Source organism: Lutra lutra, chromosome 4 (genome assembly GCF_902655055.1).
Source record: "Lutra lutra chromosome 4, mLutLut1.2, whole genome shotgun sequence".
Taxonomy (NCBI): Eukaryota; Metazoa; Chordata; class Mammalia; order Carnivora; family Mustelidae; genus Lutra; species Lutra lutra.
The window spans coordinates 54,791,572-54,815,018 of NC_062281.1; the positions used below are offsets into that span (position 1 = coordinate 54,791,572).

The window sequence follows — 23,447 nt, forward strand, 5'->3', positions numbered from 1 at the left end:
TCCATCACCTTCTCAGGTCTATTGAGAATTCAGTAGTCAACGATGAAAGTAATTTCATAAAAGATGATAATGAGTAGTTTAGAAATCCTTAACACAACTTCCAGAAATGAAGATGAAGCTCTTCCAAGCATTCATGATCAACCAACATAAAGTTGCCTCAACCTTGGAATAATAATCCTGCAACAAGAGTCATAAAGAATGGCTGTGCCATCATGCCTCTGTTCTCAAAATGAGTGGACCAGACAGTGTGGGTGGAAAGGAAAAATTCATAATCACCTTTGGATAAACCTGTGCAAAGGAGTTGCACTCCTTAGAAGGGCTCATGCAGAGTCTTTTGCATGAACAAGGATAGTTGACATGAGTAAGGTGAGTTGTTTTCCTTTGGTGAAATGAGAATTCAGTCAGTTTGGCTTGGTAAGTTTTTTGGCTGCTTTGAGATCCATTCCCCCAGGCCAGTCACAGTCAGTGTTGTACTGTGCTAATTATTATGCCTCACTGGTCAGTGGAACAGTTAGGCTCACTGAACAAGTACAATTCAGGTCCAGCCTACTTTTTTCTTCTGTTAAGTAACCTGACCTAACAACTATGGGATTCTGTTTTGGCTCTTAAAATATGTTCAGGATTTTCAGGTTTGCTGAAGAGACACAAATGATCAATTTGTAATTCAGAGACTTCTTCCTGTTCATGTGCTGAATGTCACATTAGTTAATACACTTACGTCCACAAAGGTATCCACGAGGGATGGGTTTATGGTTTTACCATAGAAGACTTCAGTTTCAACCTGCGACACTTGGGGAAATTACCGAGTATCTCTAGACCCTGGTTTTCTCATTTCTAAAATAGAGCTAATATAGAAAGGCAGTAACCTTCTAAGTCTGTTGTAAAAATTTAATGAAATTATGCACATAAAGCACTTAGCTCAGTGCCTAGCAAGTACAAACCAACAGGTTAATTTATTCAATTCTTCGAACACTACATGCCGGGTAGCAGAGAGAGGACTAGAGATAAAAGCAGGAATAGACAGTTCTTGCTCTCATAACACTTGAAAGGAGGTTGACAATCAAATATCACAAAACAAATGTAAAGGAGGAGGAGAGAGAGGAGAAAACATGGTTTTGGAGCTTGTAATAGGTAAGACTTGGCTTTTGAGGGTGATCAGAGAAGATTTCTCCAGGAAAGTGGCATCTGAAGGATGATTAAGAGTTAACTTGGTGAAGTAGAGACGAGAGAGATGGCTTTCCAGCCTGTGCAGAGGCCCTCAGAAGCATGGGCCATCACAGGTTTGAAGGATAAAAGGCAAGCACCGATGGCCAGAGTAGTTGAGGGGTGGGAGCAAGATGTAAGAAAAAGAGGGTTTAAGATGAAGTGGATGTGATCCATTGAATAGCAGTTTTAAGTTTGTCTTTTTGATAAGAGTAATGGGAAGCTGCTAAGAGGCTTTTGAATGCAGTAGGAAGAAGGGACAGCATAAAGTAGCATGATCAGATTTGGATTTTCAGATCATCTTGGCTGCTGATAACAGATAAGATGAGGACAAAGGAAATAGAGGCTATTATAAGAGATGATGCAAACTTCAGCCAGATTAATAAGGGTAAAGGTAGAGAGAACTGCACAAATTTAAGAGCTATCTGGGAGGGAAAGGTATATAAGTTGGTGATGGATTGGATGTGGGGATTAAAAAGAGTGAAGTGCGGAGGATGACTCTTTTTTTTTTTTTTTTTTTTTTTTTAAGATTTTATTTATTTGACAGAGAGAGATCACAAGTAGACGGAGAGGAAGGCAGAGAGAGAGAAGGAAGCAGGCTTCCTGCTGAGCAGAGAGCCCGATGTGGGACTCGATCCCAGGACCCTGAGATCATGACCTGAGCCGAAGGCAGCGGCTTAACCCACTGAGCCACCCAGGCGCCCCGAGGATGACTCTTAAGTGTCTGGCACCAGTCACTAAGACAGGTAACATCAGAAGAGCAAAGTTTGGGGATAAAGTTATGCATTCACGTTTGGAAATTTCATTTTGAGATTCTTTTGAGATCTTTATGAGGCATATTAAGTAGGCTACAGCTCATAGGATACATATGTCTCATAAATAGATGTGTATACACACATGCATATATATATATATATATATATATATATATATATATGTCATCTGTGGGTAGGTGGTGACTTTTTCACCTGTAAAATGGGCAATACCAATCCTGCCTCATAGGTCTGTTGTAAGAAATGAGTTGGAGAGGATGCACATAAAGTGCCTAAGCATGTATCCATAATTGTACCAGGCCAAGAGATGGAAGAAAAGGCACTGGGTCCAGTAGTGGCAGTGAGGTGGAAATGCCCGAGGAAATGGTGCAAGGAGTGTCAGATGAGCATCAGCCGGAATCAGTGTGATAAACACAAGACTCTGATATATATGCCACTTTTGAAGGTTGATCACTAGATTCTGTCAGCAAGCTCCCTAGATGTTTTCTAAATGAGCAGTTACTGAATCTGAAGTCTGGAAAGGCTCCTGCTAATACTAACTATGACATTAAAGTATTCAAGGCAAGTTTTCATGGAAATTCATGAGCATTTATTGAGCATCACTAATCCAATGTGATCCTCACATTGGAGGATTTCTGGAACAGAAGAGTAGAAGTTGGACACAGAAGTAAGGGGGCAAGTGTGTTTAGGAGGAGTAAAGCATACCAAGACTTTAAAAAGTACAGACCTATAAAAGCACAATGGGATAAAAGGAGTGAAATTATCTTGTAATTAATAACATTTGGGGGAGGGACGCCTGGGTGGCTCAGTTGGTTAAGCGGCTGCCTTCACCTCAGGTCATGATCCCGGTGTTCTGGGATCGAGTCCCACATTGGGCTCCTTGCTCAGCAGGGAGCCTGCTTCTCCCTCTGCCTCTGCCTGCCATTCTGTCTGCCTGTGCTCACTCTCTCTCTCTCTCTGACAAATAAAATCTTAAAAAAAAAAAAATAACATTTGGGGGAAAGACAGGGTTGATATTGGAAAGGTTAAGGGACCAAATGATGGAAAACAAGTAAATGATGGGACCTATCAGAAAATTATAAGTCGGGAAATGATTGGGTTTGCTTGTAAATGGGAAGGTTGAGACCATTATATAGACCAGAGGGTGGAATTGAACACTGGAGAGACAGTTATCAGTTATGATGCGATTGCAGTAGAACAGGTAAAGGATAGAAGCCTGATGTCCAGGAGGCATTTGGAAAGTAATCTGGATTGGAGAAATATATAGTATATATGCTATACTAAATTTTACTGTAGTATACTATATATAAACTATACTACACCATAGTGTATATTGTATATACTACGTACTATAATATATACGGTGTATATACTATATATTCACTAATATATATAAATTATAAATACCCCCAAACATATATGTGTTTGGAGATTATCAGTTATAATAGGTAATTTAAATCAGTGTAAGTGAAATAAATGAAGGACAAAGTGAAAAGAAGAATAATTTAAAAAGGACCCTGTGAAATAGCATCATTTAAGGAACAGGTATAATAAGAGGACCCTAAGGTCTCTTATCCAATAACCCTCATTCTTGAAAGTTCTTCCTTATGTCTAACTTAGATATTTCGTGCTGTAATCAAAGTTTGTTTCTTCTGTCCACTCTTCAGTTGAGATAGAAAGCAACTGTTCATCATCTTGTATATAACAACCCTTCCTAGGCTTGAATACTGTTATTAAGAAACCTGGTAGTCTTCTCTAACTTAGGCTAAATAATTTCTAGCTCCCATTTCCCCAACCCTTTAATCATCTCTGTGACTCTCTGTTGAATCCTTTCCACTTTCTCCACATCTCTCTTTAACTTACAGAGTCCGTTGCTGGACGTTGTACTTTTCAGATTCACTTTGAGGATCATGGAAGACTTTTCTTAAATTTTTTGTGTAGTAACTTCACGCATCTCAGTGTTGTGCTTGGATTTGCTCCATGTCAAATACAGATCTCTAGTAAACAGTTATTTTGGCTATTTATGCCTAACTAACTATTTTTTCTTATTTATTGTTAACATTAAATCCCTTTTGATTGTGACATTTCGTAGAGATCATTCTCAATACCGTGACTGAATGAAATACATTTATCTGCCCTGGTCTTTGTTTTGGGTGGGAGGTAAGAGCTTTGTACTCCCATGTACTTGCATAGGATGACATAGATTAAGCATGTGTTCTTTTCCGTCTCCCCTTTCTTGTTTAAATTGTGGAATTAGAGTAAAACATGAATGTGAAAGAACCTCACTTATTCTGCATGTCTGTACCCACACTCCCTCGTGAGCTCCTTGAAGGAAGAACGCAATTCTGGTTATCTTTATATTCTCAGTTCACTTTTTTATCTCAAGGGAAATCACATTTGATGCCTGCCTTAAATCAAGTGTGAAAAAGGAAGGTCTTGACCAGCAGTGGCAGTCAAGTTCCACCTTGCTTGTCAGTTCAATTGATTGGTAGCAATTTAATTATTGCTGAGCAATGTGATTAAAAGGATTATGCAACAGAGTCCTAGATCATCAAAAAATGTTGTGGCAAATTAGAATTATCCAAAATTAGAAATATGAATTGCCATAGCAATTGTTGACCTTAGCTGGACATGAGGCATAGGAGAGGAGGCATAGGTAGTCCATATTTGCCACTGAAAACAACAGAAGTTATGCCTTCATTCCTATACAATGCCTTGGTCCCAGACAAGTAATGGACTCCTTCTCTGAGAAAGAAAATAGCACTTTGTTCAGTTTATAGATCATAGTGAAGACAACAGAAGATCTCAGAGGTCATGGCCCTACTTAAAAAAAATTATCCACCCACTTATTTTGCCCAATTGCATAAGGTCTATCTTTAGTAGCTCTTGGAAATTGTGTCAGTGTTAATCTGCATGATTGCCACACATGATTATGAAATGTCATTATAAGAGTTTTATTCATGGTTCTTTCCTTGAAGCTGCTCAGGAAATAGTTTTGATTTAACTTAAAAGTCAACAAAAATAATAGTGTTTTTTTTTTTAACTAATCAAAGAATTCAGCTGCTACTTTGAAAGTTCCACAAGAAATCTTATGGTACTATTCCTATTTGTTAATTTGATAGCATATTGTCCAATGATGTATTAATAGACAAAGGATTGACTCACTAAAAATTTAGTGGTATCTTTGCCAGATAGAGTTTGGTGAGAAAACTGGACTAAGAGGTAGAACAAACTGAGGAATTAGTATGTTGGGGAGTATTGTTGAGCCTTTGGAATGTAAGAAATAGTCATGAAGAACTGTCAATACATTTAATTTTAGATATTTTGTTTGCTTGTCTCTATTGTTCTGTGGTTCTTCACTTAACATGAGCCTCCATGTCTGGAGTCAGAAGATAGCCTCCAGGATATATCAAGTAGATTGATCCAGTCATGGTAGGTATTGAAGCTAAAGTCTGTAGTTAATTGTGGAGACAAGCACTCTAAAAGTATAACTTCACCGTGAGTTGAGAGGGAAAAATTCTCTACAATCTTTCTGAGTTGCTTGACCCGTTGACATGACTTTAGCTATCACTTGGTAATGGCACCAAGTCTACAGCTGTACCTCAAAACTTTCTGCAGAGCTGCTGATTGGCTGCTACATCAGTGTTTCAGTTACACCTCAGACTCAACAAATCTAAAATTATTGAAGTCCTCACTTCCTCTGAAGACTACTCCTTCTCCTGTATTCTCTGTTGTACTGGGTTTGGTGCCATGTTTCACAATTGTCTTTGACTCTTCCATTTTCTATATTTCCCACATTCAATCAATCCTCAGCTGTTAATGCATTTTACTTCCTAATGAGTTCTTGAATCCTTTTCCTACTCCCCACTTCGGCTGTCACTGTCCTAGTTTAGGCTCTCATCTTCTCTCGTCCTCTCTCATCCTGGATACTAACATCCTCTTAACTAGTCTTCTAAGTCTCTGGTCTGGCCCTATCATTATCTTACACTTTTGTCTCCCTATTTAAGCATTCTAGTGAATCATCATCATTGTGAGATAAAGTTCAAGCTCCTTACCATGGAATTCAATAATTCTGTGATCTGGCCTCTCTCAGACTTTCTGTTTTAATCTCTTACCACCTCCCTCCACTTCTTATCTTTCACTTTGCTCTCTAACAGTGGTGCTATTGGAACACCTTCCTTTCTACCCTCTTTCTCATCATTTGATTAATTACTAATTATTCTTCGATAAAACCTACCTCACTTATCTCTTTCTAAAAAGTCTTTTCTGCCTACCTACCTACCTACCTACCTACACACATACCCATCCACCCACACACACATCCCTTTGTGCATTTGTAATACCCAGGACCCCTACTTATCTTTGTCCTTCCCATATTAGATTAACATGCCTACCTACGATTTGCCTATACCACCGCATTATGAATTCTCTAAAGGAACATCATGTCATATTTACTTTTGGATCCATAACAGACTAACTCTTATATTGGCAGTCTTTCTGTAGATGTTGATTGAAAAAATAACAGTGTATCATTATTAGTTCATGCAGTAGAACACAATTAGAAGCAGTAATATCATTAACTTGAATTTGCAACAGATTATATTGATATGGAGAGTATAAAATATAGTGACTAAGCAAGGACTCTTATTTGTACTTTTAAATCCCCTAGAAATCACTGAAACTTATAATTCAAATGAATATAGCAAATATGAATAATTATTCATCTTTAATGCCAAATTATCCTAAATGACTAAGTAGGATATTTAAAGGTTGCTAACCAAATCAGAACTATTAAATAATACATTTCTAAATCAAAGTATTTAGACCAAAAGAAAAAAAAACCGAAACAATTTTCCTGTAGAAGTACAAGCCCCTCTTACAAGGGAAATCTGCAAACATGTATTACTGTTTATCAATTAATTAATTTTTTGAGAAAACCTAAGAAATTTTATTTGCATACACATGTATTACTGTTATTCAAAGCACAAGACAATTAGAATCATCAGTATTACAAAATTAGAAAGAGTAGCTAGTTATGCCCTATTCTTTCCTTCATTGCTAGTCTTCAATAAAATACATCATTTGAGTTCTAAAAGTATATATATTTTTCCCAATAATAGTATTTCCATTTTGAATGAAAAATTTTAAATATAGTCATAATATTTTTACTCTCCCTACGTTATCTCCTAGGCCTCCCCTCAACCACAAAAAAGAACCAAGTTTCTAGAATAAAATGAACTATTTTATTTTATTTTATGAACAATTTCTTGTTTATGGAGGTCTTAGAATCTAGGCCTTCCTTTGCCTGGTTAATTTTCCCTGTTTATTCCCCCAGGGTAATTATTTTCCCTGCCAGCATGTTTTATGGTTGTGTGTGTTTGTTAAATCGTCTACAAATGTACTGTGCAACAAGTTTATTGAAAAACCTTAAATATTACAAGACAACTATAATTTGTTTTAAAGACAACTGCAACTTTAAGGTCAGTTAAGTTTAAGTTTTGAAACCTTACTGATATTTTTGTTTTTAAAAAGGAAATCATGAAAATACTTCTTTGCTTATTTTAGAGTACCTGGTGAATTTTAACAATTCATTCTTTGAATGTTTTGGTTATTGTGCATTCTGTTTTTGCTAGAAAATAAGTTCTTCATATTTTGCTCTCAGAAAATTACACAAGCATATGACCATGACTAAAATACCCAACTGCCCAATTTTCAGTTGATTAGTAGAGATGTTGGATGAACGTTAGTGCCTTCAGAGATTTCAGTGGGAGGATATTAAGAAGTCTGAGGGGCCACAGTTGCTCCATTAGAGCTGTTTTATTGTCCCATTTAATTTTTACCATATATAAATTTAAAATGAGATCATTTAATGTAAAATTTAGTTTTCATGTCCAAGGGGCAATCTGAGTCAAAAATGCCCTTTTCCTTGACTCATATGAAACAAAAAGGATGCTCTTTGTCTTAACTATGTGCAATTATGCCTTCTTTGCTACTTTCCAAAGGACCTATGCCTACTTTCTGAAACATTTCAGTGTTTTTAACACTCATTCTCTTTCAGTTAGATAAAGTCAAAAATCTTTAGGGATTCAAGAATTTCATATAGGTGTATGTTTTTTAAAATTAACTTTTACAGTTGGAATAATAGTTCCAGGCCTGTCAAAGGTTCTTAGTAGATACGCGTTGAATGAATAAACAAGGCGACCAGTCAGTGCACATGGAAAGGATGACATGCTTTAAAATTTTCTGTGTCATTTTTTAAAATATGTTATTGTGGACATCTATTGTTTTGTCTACCAAGCGATGGTTCTTGGATAGCCCCTCCCTTGATTCCTAACAGAGCTGCCAAGTTCCCCTGTGACACTGCTGGACACAGTGGTACGCACTTGAAACAAGCTGAACTGATAAATCCCAGGCTTTTTGAACTTCTTGGCTAGAAAATAAGGTCAGTCGCTTTCTAGTGGTTGAAATTATGAGATGTACAGTTTGACTGGTGTTAGTGGTAGCTTAGCAGTCTGAAATGCAGGCTCTGAACTTCAGGAAGCTTCCAGTGGCCAAAGGTGGGACAATATGGGCATCAACAAAAATAGTAAATGCAACGGATTGAAACAGTCAAATATGTTAGAATCTATGAGTTCATAACACTACCAAAAAGTACTAATTGGGTACTTTTGCTAGGGAATCAACTCATTATTTTGAACACTAATTAATAGAGGAAAAGAATTGAAGCTATATGTTGTTTTTAAATTTACAATACATAAAGATAGTTAAATAGTTAATGAGGAAAATTTTAATCTATAGAATTATTCCAGCTAATAAACAGAGAAGGAATGATAGAACACATTACACTCAGCTGCAGGCGCCATAATGAGCTATGCAGTACTATATCCACTAGCTACCCATGGTTTTTGAGCACTTGAAATGAGGCTGGTCCAAGGTGATATGAGTTATAAGCAGCATTGTGCTGGTAAACATCTAATAACTGGCTCTCTGAGACGGAGAAAAAAAATCTGCTTTGTGATATTTGCTGTAATATAAATACTACCACTGTGGCCAGTTTTTAGCTACCCAATGGGATGTCATGAATCCCATCCCATAAAGCTGGAATGAGATGCTCAGCCTTCATGGGCTGGTGCAAGCAGCTTCCAACACCTACCAACTATGAGTGGAAAAAATGCACAGGACTTCGAAAAATTAGTATGAAAATAAGACTATAAAATATCCCAATCATTTTTAGTAAGTGTTGAAATGATTATATTTTGGATATGTTGAGTTAAATAAAATATATTATTAAATTATTTTCACTTTTTAAAAATAGGGGTACTAGAACATTTTAAATTACATGTGTAGCTCATGTTATATTCATCTTGGGCAGTGCTGCTGTGGACAGTGATCATCACTAAGTGCCTACATATCAGGTAAATAGGTAATCAGTTATTATGTGACTCCTGGTGGAAGTATATAATACCACCTATGAATCAGTCTTTTTAAAGAACCACCCTTGTACAAGATCAATCCCTTAGGATAATTACTGGGTTAATAGGAAATACAGAAGGCAGAAGAACATGTTATATGACATCGTAGGGCTATAGTCAGCAAAGTCCAATATATCAAGGATATACTATAGGATCCAGTTTCTTCAATAAATATGTACATTACAAGGGAGGGAAAGAGAAATGGAGGGAGAACCTATGCGGTAAAAGAGGCTTAAGAAACCATCAACTGTTTATAATTTGTAGGCCTTACTGGGGTCTTCAGTCAAACAAACATACTGTATGAAGGAAGCCCTATTATGACAACTGGAAATTTGAACACTAGATAGTTAATAATACGTAGGTTTTGTTGTTAATAGTTTAGGTGTGATAATGGGATTTTTGTTGTATTTTTAAAAAATCCTTATCTTTTTTAGAGATAAATACTAAAATATTTACAGATCAAATGATAGCATGTCTGGAATTGCTTCAAAATAATACAGGAGAGGATAAATGAGTGGGCTATATATGAAACAAGATTAGTCATGATTATTGTGGAAGCTTATCAAGGGTACTATGTTTACTGTTATAGGTTTAAAATTTACCATAATCAAGTTTTTAGGAATTTGTAAACAAGGTAGGTATAAATATATTTTCATCTTTTTGTGTATATTTGGGCATTGGATCTCCTAGATACAGGAAGGTATTTGAGTTTAAGAATTGGGGTGCCTGGGTGGCTCTGTGGGTTAAAGCCTCTACCTTCGGCTCAGGTCATGATCCCAGGGTCCTGGGATCGAGCCCCGCATCAGGCTCTCTGCTCAGTGGGGAGCCTGCTTCCTCCTCTCTCTCTGCCTGCCTCTCTGCCTACTTGTGATCTCTGTCTGTCAAATAAATAAATAAAATCTTTAAAAAAAAAAAAGAAGTTTAAGAATCCTTTGTCATTTACAAGGGATGTAATAGGTATCATGTACTATTCCACTGTATTTTCTTTTCAGAACAGTATTATTCTTGGTGACTCTCACCAAAAGTTATTTCTGAATTCCTATTTTACTTTAGTTCTCCATGTCTTTTGTCATATGTCAATTTCTACTTCAAATGTAACTATGTAGGTCTTATCTAACCTAATAAAGTGTCAGCTCTTCAAAAGAGAGAGAGAGACTTAAGAGATATGGCAATCATATGTAAGGTTTGGGTACCATTTGGATCCCAAAGCAAATTAATCACCTATAGAAAAATACAAGTTGTGAAACAACTAGATACTTTAACATTGGCTGGATATTTGATGATGTTAAGGAAGTGTTGCTAATTGTTAAGTCTAGTATTGATGTTGCTGTTATGGTAAAAATTCTCTTTCAGAGATATGCACTAATATAATTATGAATGAAATGAAATCATGGGATTTGCTTCAAAATAATCCAGTGCCAATGGGGAGTTATTGGAAGGGGTATATATGAAACCAAAGTGAGCATAAGTTGATGATTGTTATAGCCATGTGTATCCTAGCAGCTAGATTAGTCCGTGCATGGGATCAATTGTGCTAGTCTTTCCACCTTTGTGTATCTTTAAGCTATTCCACAATAATAATAAGTTAATGGGCTCTGGCAATAGACCGCTTAGGTTTGAATCCTGGCTGTACCACTGCTTAAGGTTATGACCCTAAACAATGAGGGTCATCATCCTCATCCATCAAATGGAAATGTTACTTGTATCTACTTCAAAGGTTATGAAAATTAATTAATATAAAAGAAAGGGAGGAAGTAGATGTGTAAAGGCACAGGGACTTGAGACAGTGGAAACTGATGTGATTGAAGTCCCAGTGTCCAATTCCCCAAGCCCATGTTACTCTCGTTAGGTCCCGTAAAACACTCCAGAATCCTTCTAATCAACTCCCCTTTTTGCTCAAACAGGTTCAAATGTGTGTCTCTGTCTCTTGCAGCTAAAATAGTGCCAGCTAATAGATAAACATACATTTTTGCTCTAATATCCTATGAATTTGAAGTTTGTTGTGTGTGGGCTGGGAGCAGCCTGTCTTTGATGGGTTACTTTTCTGGAGTCTCTACTTGGGCTCCAGGATAGTAGCCTCTCAGTTTGGGTAAGGTATTTGGTGTTTAGTTGAGAGCTTCCTTTGTTATCTAGTTTGTTTGACTGAGTGTTAATCTTAAGAAAGTTCATTTGACTGCTCTAAAATGATATCTGTCTATGTGTTTGTTTGTCTATCTATCTATCCACCTGTCTGTCATCCATTTTTTAATGTTTCCTTCATTCAGCAGATGTTTGTTGAGGGTTTTCTAGTGCTAGATAGCAGTGAAGATCAGATGGTCTGTCCTTCACACATCTTACACCTAAGGAGGTATGATTTAGGAGTGCATCTGACTATGCTAGCAGAAAATTTTCCTGAGCATGGAGTTAGCTCCGGGCCTCACACAGAGTGAGGTTCACAGGGGCAGGAAGAGCAGGGCCAGAATTAGGTTGAAATGAGTGGAGGCACTTACTTCAGGTGCAAAATTTGAGGGGCTGCCAAAGCACTTGGTAATCAAGATGAATAATGGTTTACTGTTATTGGTGTGGAGGAAGGTGTCCAAAGGTTATTTATTGAGAGGATAATTTCATTGAGAGACAAATTTCAAAGCTTAAGATTCAAACTTCACTGCATGTCATGAGCTACAATTTCATTTAAATTAAAAGATTTAAGATGGCTTTGGTTCTTTCAGGAGTTTTATGTCTGAAATGATAATACTTTGTTTTTCAAAATACTCTAGAGCCAGTTAACTTCCAGAGTATGGTGATTTATTGGGGTATATGAAGAAATTGAGACCATTTTTATCTCTATTTTATCTATACAATCAATTAATGGAGAGATTAGCAATATTTTATGATTTACAAATATAATTTATGCGACTACTTACTAAAAATTTGTTTTTACTCATACACATGAAAAACCAAAAAATGTTTAGATCAAGGACCTGCAACTAGGAACAATCTGGCCCCACCCCACTATCACTGGGAGGGACAGGGTCCCATAGCTTCAGGTTCCCCTCCAAAAAAACAAAAAAATTAACAGCAATCAATGTTTTCAGCCAATGAGTTTCAAACCTTCCTTTATCACGGTGGGCTTCTACAGCCCATTCCAAACCTCATTCTTCAGCTGCTTACTTCTGCAAATTGAATTTATGGTATTGCTCCCCACACAATTCTCCTTCCATCTGCGGTCTCAATGCCACTAATTAATACCACTTTCTTACTACCACATTGGAAATATGGCCAGTCATTCCAGGAAACTTCCTATCTCTCATGTGCTAATGCAATCAGTCATCAAATCCTATCTATTCTATCTCCTAAATACTTCTTGAATCCATCCTATTCTCCCCACCCAATGAGATATATTACCAAGTCTCACCTGTGCTGTTTTAACGACCCTTCCCCTCACCCCCCTTGCTCCTGGTAGTCTTTTTGCATCCAAATTGATTCCCCTCCAGTTTGTTTTCTGCCAAGCAGACATAGTGATCTCTTTAAAATACAGATCTGATGTTGTCCTGTGGTTTCAAACCCTTTAATGTCTCCTCATTGCTCTTAGGATAAAACCCCAAATCTTTCAGTCCCTGCATGATCTCCCTCACTCCACCTCCCACTCTCTTTTCTCTGTTCCATTCAAAGTGGTCCCTTTCCAGTTTTCAAATACCATGCTGCTTTCTGCCTTAAGATGTAATCGTATAATGTTGAATGTAATGTTCAATCTGCCTTGAGTGCTCGAAGGCTACTAACTTGCTTGACAAACTCCTCTTTACTTTTCAGGTTCTAACTTAAGTGTCAGTTGTTAAGGACCCTCGAGAGTAGGTCAGGTCCCCAACTCTCATTGTAGCCTGTGCTTTTCTTTCAAAGCACGTAGAAATTAATATCTGCTGCCCCATTATCTCATAAGGCCCAAGAGAACAGGAACAATGCCCCCAATGCCAAGGTCCAGTGCTCCTAGCATCAGACTATTTGTTGCATTAATGAATAAACAGGTATCTTTAGTGGTGGTAAATTCCGTACCCGCACATTTCCCTAAATGACTGCTTTAGGTGTACATTTTCCTTTTTCATTTGCTTTTTCATTTATTCTATAAATGTTCTAGGTGCCACTTTCTTTCAACTGATTTGTAGTTTTGTTCGTGTTTCTCCGGATATCATTTTTAACCAAACAATTTGTAAAGGTTAAGGTTTTTACCCAAACTTGAGTGCTAGTCACTATACTACCTACCACTTACTAATTTGGGGGATTTAAGGCAAGATACCTAGTTATAGCTATATTAGATGATTTTCATGAGCTTTAAATAATAGAAGGATAATGAAACAGTATAGTTCATAGCACATGATTGGAGCTCCATGAATGTTCTTTTCTGTCTGGCCTCAGTGGTTAAAGAAAAAGTACTCAGTCCTTGCTCCCTCCAGGGTATAACTCCTGAATCCCTTTTCCCTAAGCACTAATCAGATAGGTCTCTGGGCCGAAATTCAAAGAGATCTCTCCAGTTTTAATCCCTTATTAACTTAATGAGTAATTAAGTTTTTTTGTTTGGTGAGTAAAAATTGGACCTGAGTTCTGTTATTTAGGCTATTATCTGTGTGCTTAACAAAGGAGAAAATCACAGTTTTCCACGGATCTTAACCCGCCTTTCCCACAACAATCAAACAGAAGATCAATTTAGTGGTGAGATATGGAGTTAATTCTGGAGCCTGGAAGCCCATCCATTAAGCTGTTATGCTAATGCAGGCATGAGGTGAGGAGGGCCTGTTGGCAGGACGAGAAAGAAAGGGGAAAGACAGGAGATATATCCTCAAGGGAGGCCTTTTCTGATGGTTAACCTAAAGAAGCTAGTCTCTACTTACCATTTTGTTCTAATTTTCCATGAAGCACTTATCATTATCTGATATTTTCCTTGTTTACTTCTTTGTTTATTAGTTGTCTCCATCCACTAGAATGTAAGCTCCAAAAAATAAGGAACCATGCATGTCCTGTTTGCTATTAGAGACCTAGCACCCAGAACCAAGCATGCCATAAAATAATACTCGGTATATATTGGTGGATTGAAGAAGTTGTTGCTGGAAACAAGAAGCAACCAAGTATAGTCAAAATAATTTCAAGGTTTAATGCTTGACCAAGATAATAAAGTACCAATAACAAAGAGAAATATTCTTATAGAAGGAGTGGGAAGGTTTTTGTTTCACTTTGTTTGTTTTCTTGTAGGAGAAGATGAGGTTTTTTTTTTTTTTTAAATAAATATTTTTTTAGATTATTTTTAATTGTCAGAGAGAGAGAGCACAAGCAGGGGGAGCAGCAGAGGAAGAAGCAGGCTCCCTGCTTAGCAGAGAGCTTGATGCAGGACTAGATCCCAGGACACTGGGATCATGACCTGAGCCAAAGGCAGACACTTAACTGACTGCACACTGAGGTGTCCTGAGATGAATTTTAATAGTTGTAGATATTTTGAGTTGCAATGGTGAGAAATCATGAAAGGTGGAAATTTCTGACTGATGGCTCTTTATACTCAGGACATGTTGAGATTTAAACAAAACAAATAATGGAGGCATATAGGTGGCTAGTTGGTTAAGTGGCTGCCTTCAGCTGCGGTCATGATCCCAGGGAAGCCTGCTTCTCCCTTTCACTGCCTGCCGCTCCTCCTGCTTGTGCTCTCTTTCTTTTTTCCTCTTTCTTTCTTTCTCTCTGTCAGATAAGTAAGATTAATTTTTTTAAAAGGACAGTTTAAAAATAAATAAATAAAACAAAACAGAACCTTCTTTCATTCCAGGCCCCGTCCTAGGCCATAAACACGCAAGGGTGAACAACCGTCTCTACCCTTTGGGAGCCCATACATAATGAACAGAAAGGAATAGATAACTGGTTATGATATAAAATAAAAGTTGTAGTGATAAAATGATAGACACAGTGAAATGGGAACACAAAGGAGGGACTCTATAATTCTGCTGACATTGTGGAGGTCCAGGATGTCTTCCCAGGGTGAAGAGATCAGCACTAAATTGAAGGAAAAGAAAACCGGGGCAAACGCCCTGAGCTATATGGTAGTATTCACGTACAGCACATAGTGTGTGTTTGACTAATCATTGCAGGCGATCAGTGGGTATGAATCGAGGTACTGGGTCATTTAAAAAGAGAAAATCCAGGGCACCTGGGTGACTCAGTCAGTTAAGCGTCTGCCTTCAGCTTAGATCATGATCCCAGGGTCCTGGGATCCAGTCCTGTGTTGGGCTCCCTGCAGAAGAGGGAGCTTCTCTCTCTGGTACCCCCCCCCACCTCATTCTCTCTTTCTTTCTCTCTCGAATATATAAAATCTTTTAAAAAATAAATTTTAAAAAGAGAAAATCCATATCATTGTCTATTTGCTGATATTAGAAACCATACTTCCAAAGAATTTTTAGTAATATGAGGAAATGTTTTTACTAAGACAGTTTTTAAAAAGTAGAATATAAAATTGCACACACAGTTGGAGTCTAAAGATTTATTTTCTTCTTTTGGAGTTTCCAAATGTCTCATAAAAGGAATATATTAATCAGTCTCTTCCCCAATTCATAACCAACATGTTTACCAAGGTAGAGTAAAAGAAATAAAGTGGAAGAAATAAAATTGGAAAAGAAAGAGGTGGAAGAGGGAGGTATATAAGAATATTAATCATAGCTGTCTCAGGATGTGGGGTTATGTGTGATTTTTGCTTCCTTTTTCATGCTCTTCTGAAATGTCAAGGTCTCTACAAGGAACTATAAAGGAAATATGAAAAATATAGATTCCATTTACTTGTTTAACAAATAAGTGTATGTTTAGTGCTTACTATGTGCTTAGCACTTTCCTCAGTGCTAGAATTAGAAGTTTGGAGGTTATTTAATACAAGCCATTTGTTTGAGTCATTAGACTCACAGAGGGGCACTTGGGTGGTTCAGTCAGTTAAACGACCAACTCTTGATTTTGGCTCAGGTCATTAACCCTGGGGTCCCGGGATCAAGCCCTGCATCAGCTCCCTGCTCAGCGGGGAGTCTACTTGTCTCCTTCTCCCTCTGCCCCTATCCCCACTGGGTTCTCTCTCACTCTCGAACAAATAAATAAATCTTAAAAAAAAGACTTAGTATATATGACAACTTTACCTGGGTAGGTAGGTAGGTAGTGATGGGACTCGAACAGGGATCACTCTCCTCTGGTTCTGGACTCTCCTCCTTTTATCATCTTAATACTGTGTGCAGGAAGGACGTGATTTGATTTGGCCAACCACGGAATCAAATAGCAGTATGTCCCTTAGTGGATATCCCTCCATATCCCTTTGATACACTAACCTCCCATTCTGCATTCAAAGTTCCGTTTTGTAAATACCATTTCTCTATTCTGAAATTTAACAGGCTGCTCTTTACCCCCAAATATGGGACTTTTCTACCTGACATTTGCGCCCTTTCCAGTCTGGTTTTTGCATACTTGTCAGATACTGTATTTTGTCTGCTCATTGCTAAGTAACAAATTTATCATGTGTGGTCTTCCTCTCCATGATTATTCCCAGCTTTCCTCTTATTATTAAGTAGTTTTCTCAACAGAGGTGTGTGGCAAGAAGAAGAGACAGCCCGTGGCCAGTCAAGAAATAGGATTGAACCTTAAACTACCAATCATGAAGGTTTAACTTCTGTTTGGGTCTCTACTTAACAGGTATATGATCATCGCTAAATAATTTTGGCTTCTTTGAAAAGCCTGTGCACATTATAGGATTATTGTTCATCATGGGCAGAGTCCCTATGGTCCTGGATCTAGAGGGAAACGACAAAAACACCAAGTAAAATAGAAGTAAACAAAGTTACTACAAATTGTGATAAATATGAAGAAAACAAATAAGAGCAAGAAGGAGAAAGTAAGAAAGGATGAGTATGATAATATTTTAGTAAAACAATGAGAGGGAAGGAGTTTAGTTAATGGTAGCAAGTAAGTTTTTTAAGTAGAACCATATATACAGAAACCCTGAGTTGGAAAAGGCTTTATTATATTGGAAGAACTAAAAGAAGACACTTGCCAGGAGCCAAGTGGAAAGGAGAATGCCATGAGATTATGTCGGAGATGGGCAGGGGCCACATCTTTAGGGCCTCACAGGCTACAATAAAACACATGGATATTGGGGCACCTGGGTGACTCAGTGGGTTAAATAAAGCCTCTGCCTTTGGCTCAGGTCATGATCTCAGGGTCCTGGGATCGAGCCCCACATTGGGCTCTCTGCTCAGCAGGGAGCCTGCTCCCCATCCCCCCACCTGCCTCTCTGCCTATGATCCCTGTCTGTCAAATAAATAAATAAAATCTTAAAAAAAAAAAACACATGGATATTATTCCAAGGGTTATTGGGTAGCAGGAGGGCCTTAAACCAGGGAGTGACATATCTGATTTAAATTGTCCTACCAATTGTGTGGAGAATGGAATGAAGTAAAATCCATCAATTGTAACCCAAGGCAGTGACTTTGAAGGTCTAGACTAAGGAGTGGCAGTATAGGTTGAGAGAGAGAGAAAAGTAGACATATTGAAGATATACTTTGGAGGTAGAAGTTGTGAAGACGTTACAGAATAATGAACTGGGCAAATTCAGTAGACCACAAAATACTGTCAATACTTCAGGTTTTACTCCCGTCCCACTGGGCCTTGTTGAACTGAGAGGGCTTGTGAGGAGCTGCTCTGGGGCCAGTCAGGCCTCCTGGTATCTGCTCTTTGTGTATGTACTGGGTCACCTGTCCGTCCAACTAAATCTGCTCATCTGAAAAATTTACCTTCTTCTTAAACTAATTTATTCAAAAACTACTGAGCTCTTAGCATTCATCTAAAGACAAAAGACTTGGATATAAATGTATCCAAAACATGACATATACTGTTTCCATTCAAAGATATCCTTTAAATACAAAAGAAGCTCCTTTCTCAAACTATGAAAATTATTTGCTAGCATAAGCAAAGTACATTGATGGAGAGTATCAGAAAAGAATCATAATTTGCACTAGAATTTAAGGTTGCAGATTTTTAAAAAAGATTATTTATTTATTTGACAGAGATCACAAGTAGGCAGAGAGGCAGGCAGAGAGTGGGGGGAAGCAGGGTCCCTGAGAGCCCAAAGCAGGGCTTGATCCCAGGACCCCGAGATTGTGACCTGAGCCAAAGGCAGAGACCCAACCCACTGAGCCACCCAGGTGCCCCAAGATGCAGATTTTTATGTCTAACTAAGGAACGATGCATTAGCTGAGTCAAGATTATAAAAAATAGGGGCGCCTGGGTGGCTCAGTGGGTTAAAGCCTCTGCCTTCTGTTCAGGTCATGATCTCAGGGTCCTGGGATCAAGCCCCACATCGGGCTGTCTGCTCAGCAGGGAGCCTGCTTCCTCCTCTCTCTCTCTCTGCCTACTTGTGATCTCTCTCTCTCTGTGTCAAATAAATAAATAAAATCTTTAAAAAAAAAGATTATAAAAAATAACCATTGCATAGAAATAGGTCTTTGATTTTATGATCTTTATTTTACCAATATAGTACAGTAAATTAATCTTAGTGAATTTCCCTATACCTTAGCCCCAAAATGCTTCTAGACAAACAACAAGTCCCCCTACCTGCCAAAACATAATGAAAAATGCTTCTTTTGCTGCAATAACCTCAATGTTTTTGAGGAGGCTCTGAATTTCAGATAGATCCAGTCATTCCAAAATAATGATAAAGTCTAACCTATCTGCCTACTTCAAGTTCTAGCCTTTGTTTAAAGTAAATGGATTAACATTTTCATTGTTGGAATTTTCTCCAATCTAGGTTTGATAGGTTATCAGCAATTAAAAAAAAAAGCCACCACCACCACAGCCCTCCTTAGCTCACTCTCCTCAGTTTACTCCCCCCATTCCTAAAACCCCTTTCTTTCCCAAAAGATCATGACTATTTTTTTTTTCTAAATGCAGGCAATTGTCTAATACCTTCCTTTAATCACAGTTGCTTAAGTTTTTCCTTGTTGAGATGCTTTTTTTTTTTATTTTTAATTTGTCTGACAGAGATCACAAGTAGGTAGGAGGCAGGCAGAAAGAGAAGAGGAAGCAGGCTCCCTGCCGAGCAGAGAGCCCGATGTGTGGCTCGATCCCAGGACCTCCCAGGACCTCCCAGGACCCTGGGATCATGACCCCAGCCAAAGGCAGAGGCTTTAACCCACTGAGCCACCCAGGCACCCCTGAGACGCTTTTGATAAATATTTGCCTAATATTATTATTTTTAAGTTCAGGTGTCTCTTTGCATTTTTTAATATGGTGAGTGTTAATGATTTCTTTTCTTTCCTTGTCACTTTTTCAGAGCACTTGTAGTATTGGACCAAAATAAAATTTTCGGGAGTTCATCCCTCCAACCACCACAAAAGGTGCCTGGATGGTCTCCTTGGGGCTTCATGCCAAAAGTTGTGGTTGGGACTTCTGAACATGTCTGTTTTCCAATGTAATATTTTAAACTGCTTCAACCCCAAAGGAGAAAGTAACCCCAAGTCCTTCTAACAGGTCTATACATTTTTTTGGGGAAGAGGAAGAGAATTTCCATGCCATGATCGACCTTGTCATCCAGGTACTTTCTTTCCTCCACAGGTACAGACTCTTATTTTATTTTGTTTTGACAGTCTTTCTTTTAATTCTGATTACAACAATGAAAATTATGGCCTCTTGGATTGATATCTCCTTTTCTTTTTTCCCTTTTCTTCATGATTTGGTCAAGTGTATGTTCTCTATCTCTGAATGTTTCCTAAACACTGACATTTATAGCTTACATAATTTCATTGTCTCATCACCAACGACAAAAATGAAAAACAATTATGGTAGATATTGATCTACGTTCTCTGATATGCAATGTAAAGTCATTTTTTACATATAATATATAAAATTATATAAAAATACATCTCCCTGATAGGCAAAGTTTCCATTTATTCCTGTCTCCCCTCCTCCGTCTCTTCTGATCACATCTCAAGTTCACATGAGCTATTAGCAACATGACCATTTATTACACAAGGAAACACATCTACCTTCAGGCAAAAATGGTCTTCTAGGAATGGCAATTCTAAACTATATCCCAAGTCTTTCACCTCCCCTGTAGTGCCAGAACCTTCACTGTCAGCATGGAGACGATGGGAATTGTGGACTTTCGAAACTGGAGAGGCAGTTGAAGGCAGAACTGGCCCTGAAGCAGAGTCTCAGAAATTGGATTCTTTCCAGTCTGAGCTGGAGATTCTCAGCAAGACACGTACTTCTCTGAGCCCCAGTTTCCCTTTATGTTAAATAAGAATAATACCTTATAGGTTCAAAAGCATATCAGTGTACTTTATAAAGTGATATGTTAATTGATACTATTATTCATTTAAAAGTAAAGACAACAAATAAATAAGAGTAGGAATGTAAAGAATCAAACTTCGGAGGCCCTGGCCCATAAATCCTTGTCCTCATCTGAGTTTCCCACCTTTCTGTTGTTAAATTCCATTACATTCTTGCTCCAAAACCAAAAATGTTTGAAATAATATAAATTGCCTGTTGCGTTTTTAAAGAGCTCTGCAAATATCCTGAATTCATTAGTCATTCACAATTAGAATGTTTTAATGGGAAGTTAAGACAACTACACTGAGAGCATAGGAGTTTTATTAAGGAAGAACAGAACAATCATTAGGGAATATGACATTTCAAGGAATTGGATCAGGCCCAGATGGAGGGAAGCACTGGGACCCTGGAGAATCACCAGCAGGAGAGAGAAACAGGGAGAGAAGGGTGGCGATAACAGGACAGACTTCACATCTTCTAGAATTTTCCTCTTTATGGAGGAAATGGGGAAATGGGGGAAAGCTCTTCTTTATTCCTCTGTCCTCAGTAATGCTTCTAGGACCCAGAATGCAAGCAAGTGGTATATATATATCAAGCAGGTTTTTGTGCATTTGCCTAGGAACTCAACCATCACAGTGTTTCTGAGAGAAAAATGTATTCCAACTTCCAAAGAGCCAACCCTCAAATGCATTTTTGGAATGCAATCTGTTTGAAAGTGAAATAACCAGGCAGCCTGGATGAGTTCTCTTTTGAAAGAGTTTGCAGTGAGAAACATATCAGCTTCTGTGAAAAACTGTTTTCTAATGGGGGCTGAGTCTTTTGTAGCTATCTTGTATACTTTTTGGAAGGCAGTGGGCTATAAATATATAAATGAGGTGAGACATTAAAACATTTAGGTAGATTTCAAGATTTTTAAGACAGCCATAGAACAGTTTCGCCATATTCAGACATCCTGGAGATCTTTTATTGTTTTCCCCCCATACCCATGAAATTACCTGTTTACTTTAGGATATTACAGGGCTTCCTTAAATATATCCTAAGAATAATCTCATTATAATAAATCATAGCTATGTGGAAAAAAAACCCTGTAAAACGTGGAATACTGTATAGCCATGCCCATGGTTTGTTTATTAGCCCTCTCTGGAGTATGTAGCATCACTTATAATTTAAAAATTAAAACAGTTTGGGGTGAGATAATTTCCAAAGTTCAACAAGTACTTGAACTTCTTTTCAATCAGGATAGTTATAACTTAGAATTTCTTCTACAGTAATTTTACTGAGATAAATGATATGAATAATGAATTATTCATTACTGAATTATTCCAGCCTACTCATTCCTTTTACACATTAGCTTATGACTGCAACCCTAGTGAAATTTATGTTCAAGAGAAGAGCTAACTTATTTTTTTCTTTCTAAGGGTAGTCACCCATGAGGAGGGTCCAAACCCACCCTTCTCTGGAAAAATGCTAAACCAGATGAGGTATCAGGACAATAGGCTTGAAACAGGACAAACGTGGGAAATCATGACTGTGGTCCCCGATGCATAGCTGTGTTTGGCTGCCGAAATTTCCCTCTGAACACAGCATGATCTGCGGTAGAAGGAAGTAGCATGACTTCGTGCAAAGAACTCACCCACCCAACTGACTCAGGTTCCCGGCTAGAGAAGAGACTCCTCGTCCATCAGCTCTTCAAGACAGGAAACTAGAGAAAGGTTTCCTTTACCTCCTTCTTCCAACCAATGATCAAATCTCGCTATTTTCACTTCCTAATCCATCCCCTTCTACCCACTCCACTATCACTACCTTGGTTCAGGTCATCGTGTCTATCACCTGTGTGATAGCAGGAGCTTGCTATTGGCTTTCCGTTCTACCTCTTGACCCCTCCAATCCATTTTTCACACGGATGCCTAACTGCTTTTTCTCAATTGATCTTTCTTCTTTTAAAAATCCTTTTTGGGTCCCCATTATCCCCAGATCAATCTTTACCCTATCCTCTAAGACTCTGCATAATTGGATTCTTCTCTCCAGCTACCCCTCATAAGCCCCATCCCCCACCCCGCCCTCTCCACCGGCCACACTGTACTTCAGTGTATTGAGTTACACCCAGTCCCTGGAGTGCACCTCCCATTTAACAGTATTTTGCGTGAACACTTCCTCCTCCAGGCTCTCCATTCTAGCCCACCCCATCCCACTCCAGTGCCTGAAATTCCATCTTCGTTACTTAGATCTCGGCTTAGCAAGGGCTTCCAGGAAGCCTGCCTCCCCGCAGGCCCCAAGTCCTTCCTGTGGACTACCATCACGATAATCTCTACTTCTCTATTCAGAGCCCTTAATCAAACTGTGGGTTGTTTCTTTGTCTGAAATCCCACTGGACTGTGACTGTGAGGGCCTGCACTTCAGGGTTTCCTGGCCTTGACTTTTCGGCAACCTGTTTTGCATAACAGATCAAGAAAATCTGCTTGCTTTCATGAATGCCAGCCTGACTTTGTGCCCATTCCTAATCCCCAGGCTTCGGCCCCAATTTTTATTTTTTGCAGATCACAGTAAATAGCTAATCAAACCATCTTGTCTCATTCACTTTCTCCCATGCTCTAAGGCTTCTCCTTCAGTGGAAATGAATCCTATGTACCTTATGAGTGCCTGAGGGCAAACAACATATGGAAAGGATAATTGGCTTATTGCCATAAAAAAC

At 38.3% G+C, this 23,447-nt stretch overlaps 1 long non-coding RNA gene across 2 annotated transcripts in view; it reads left to right on the plus strand.

Annotated features, from left to right (window-relative positions):
- LOC125097081 (uncharacterized) overlaps positions 1-23,447 on the plus strand; it is a 65,295-nt gene that overhangs the window by 11,538 nt on the left and 30,310 nt on the right. The window contains exons 4-5 of one of the 2 annotated variants that reach the window (XR_007126485.1): positions 14,384-14,592; positions 19,758-20,018. This is a non-coding gene — a long non-coding RNA (uncharacterized LOC125097081). Of the gene's footprint in view, positions 1-14,383; positions 14,593-19,757; positions 20,232-23,447 lie in introns of those variants that run through there. The other variant, XR_007126484.1, reaches the window with a different exon arrangement.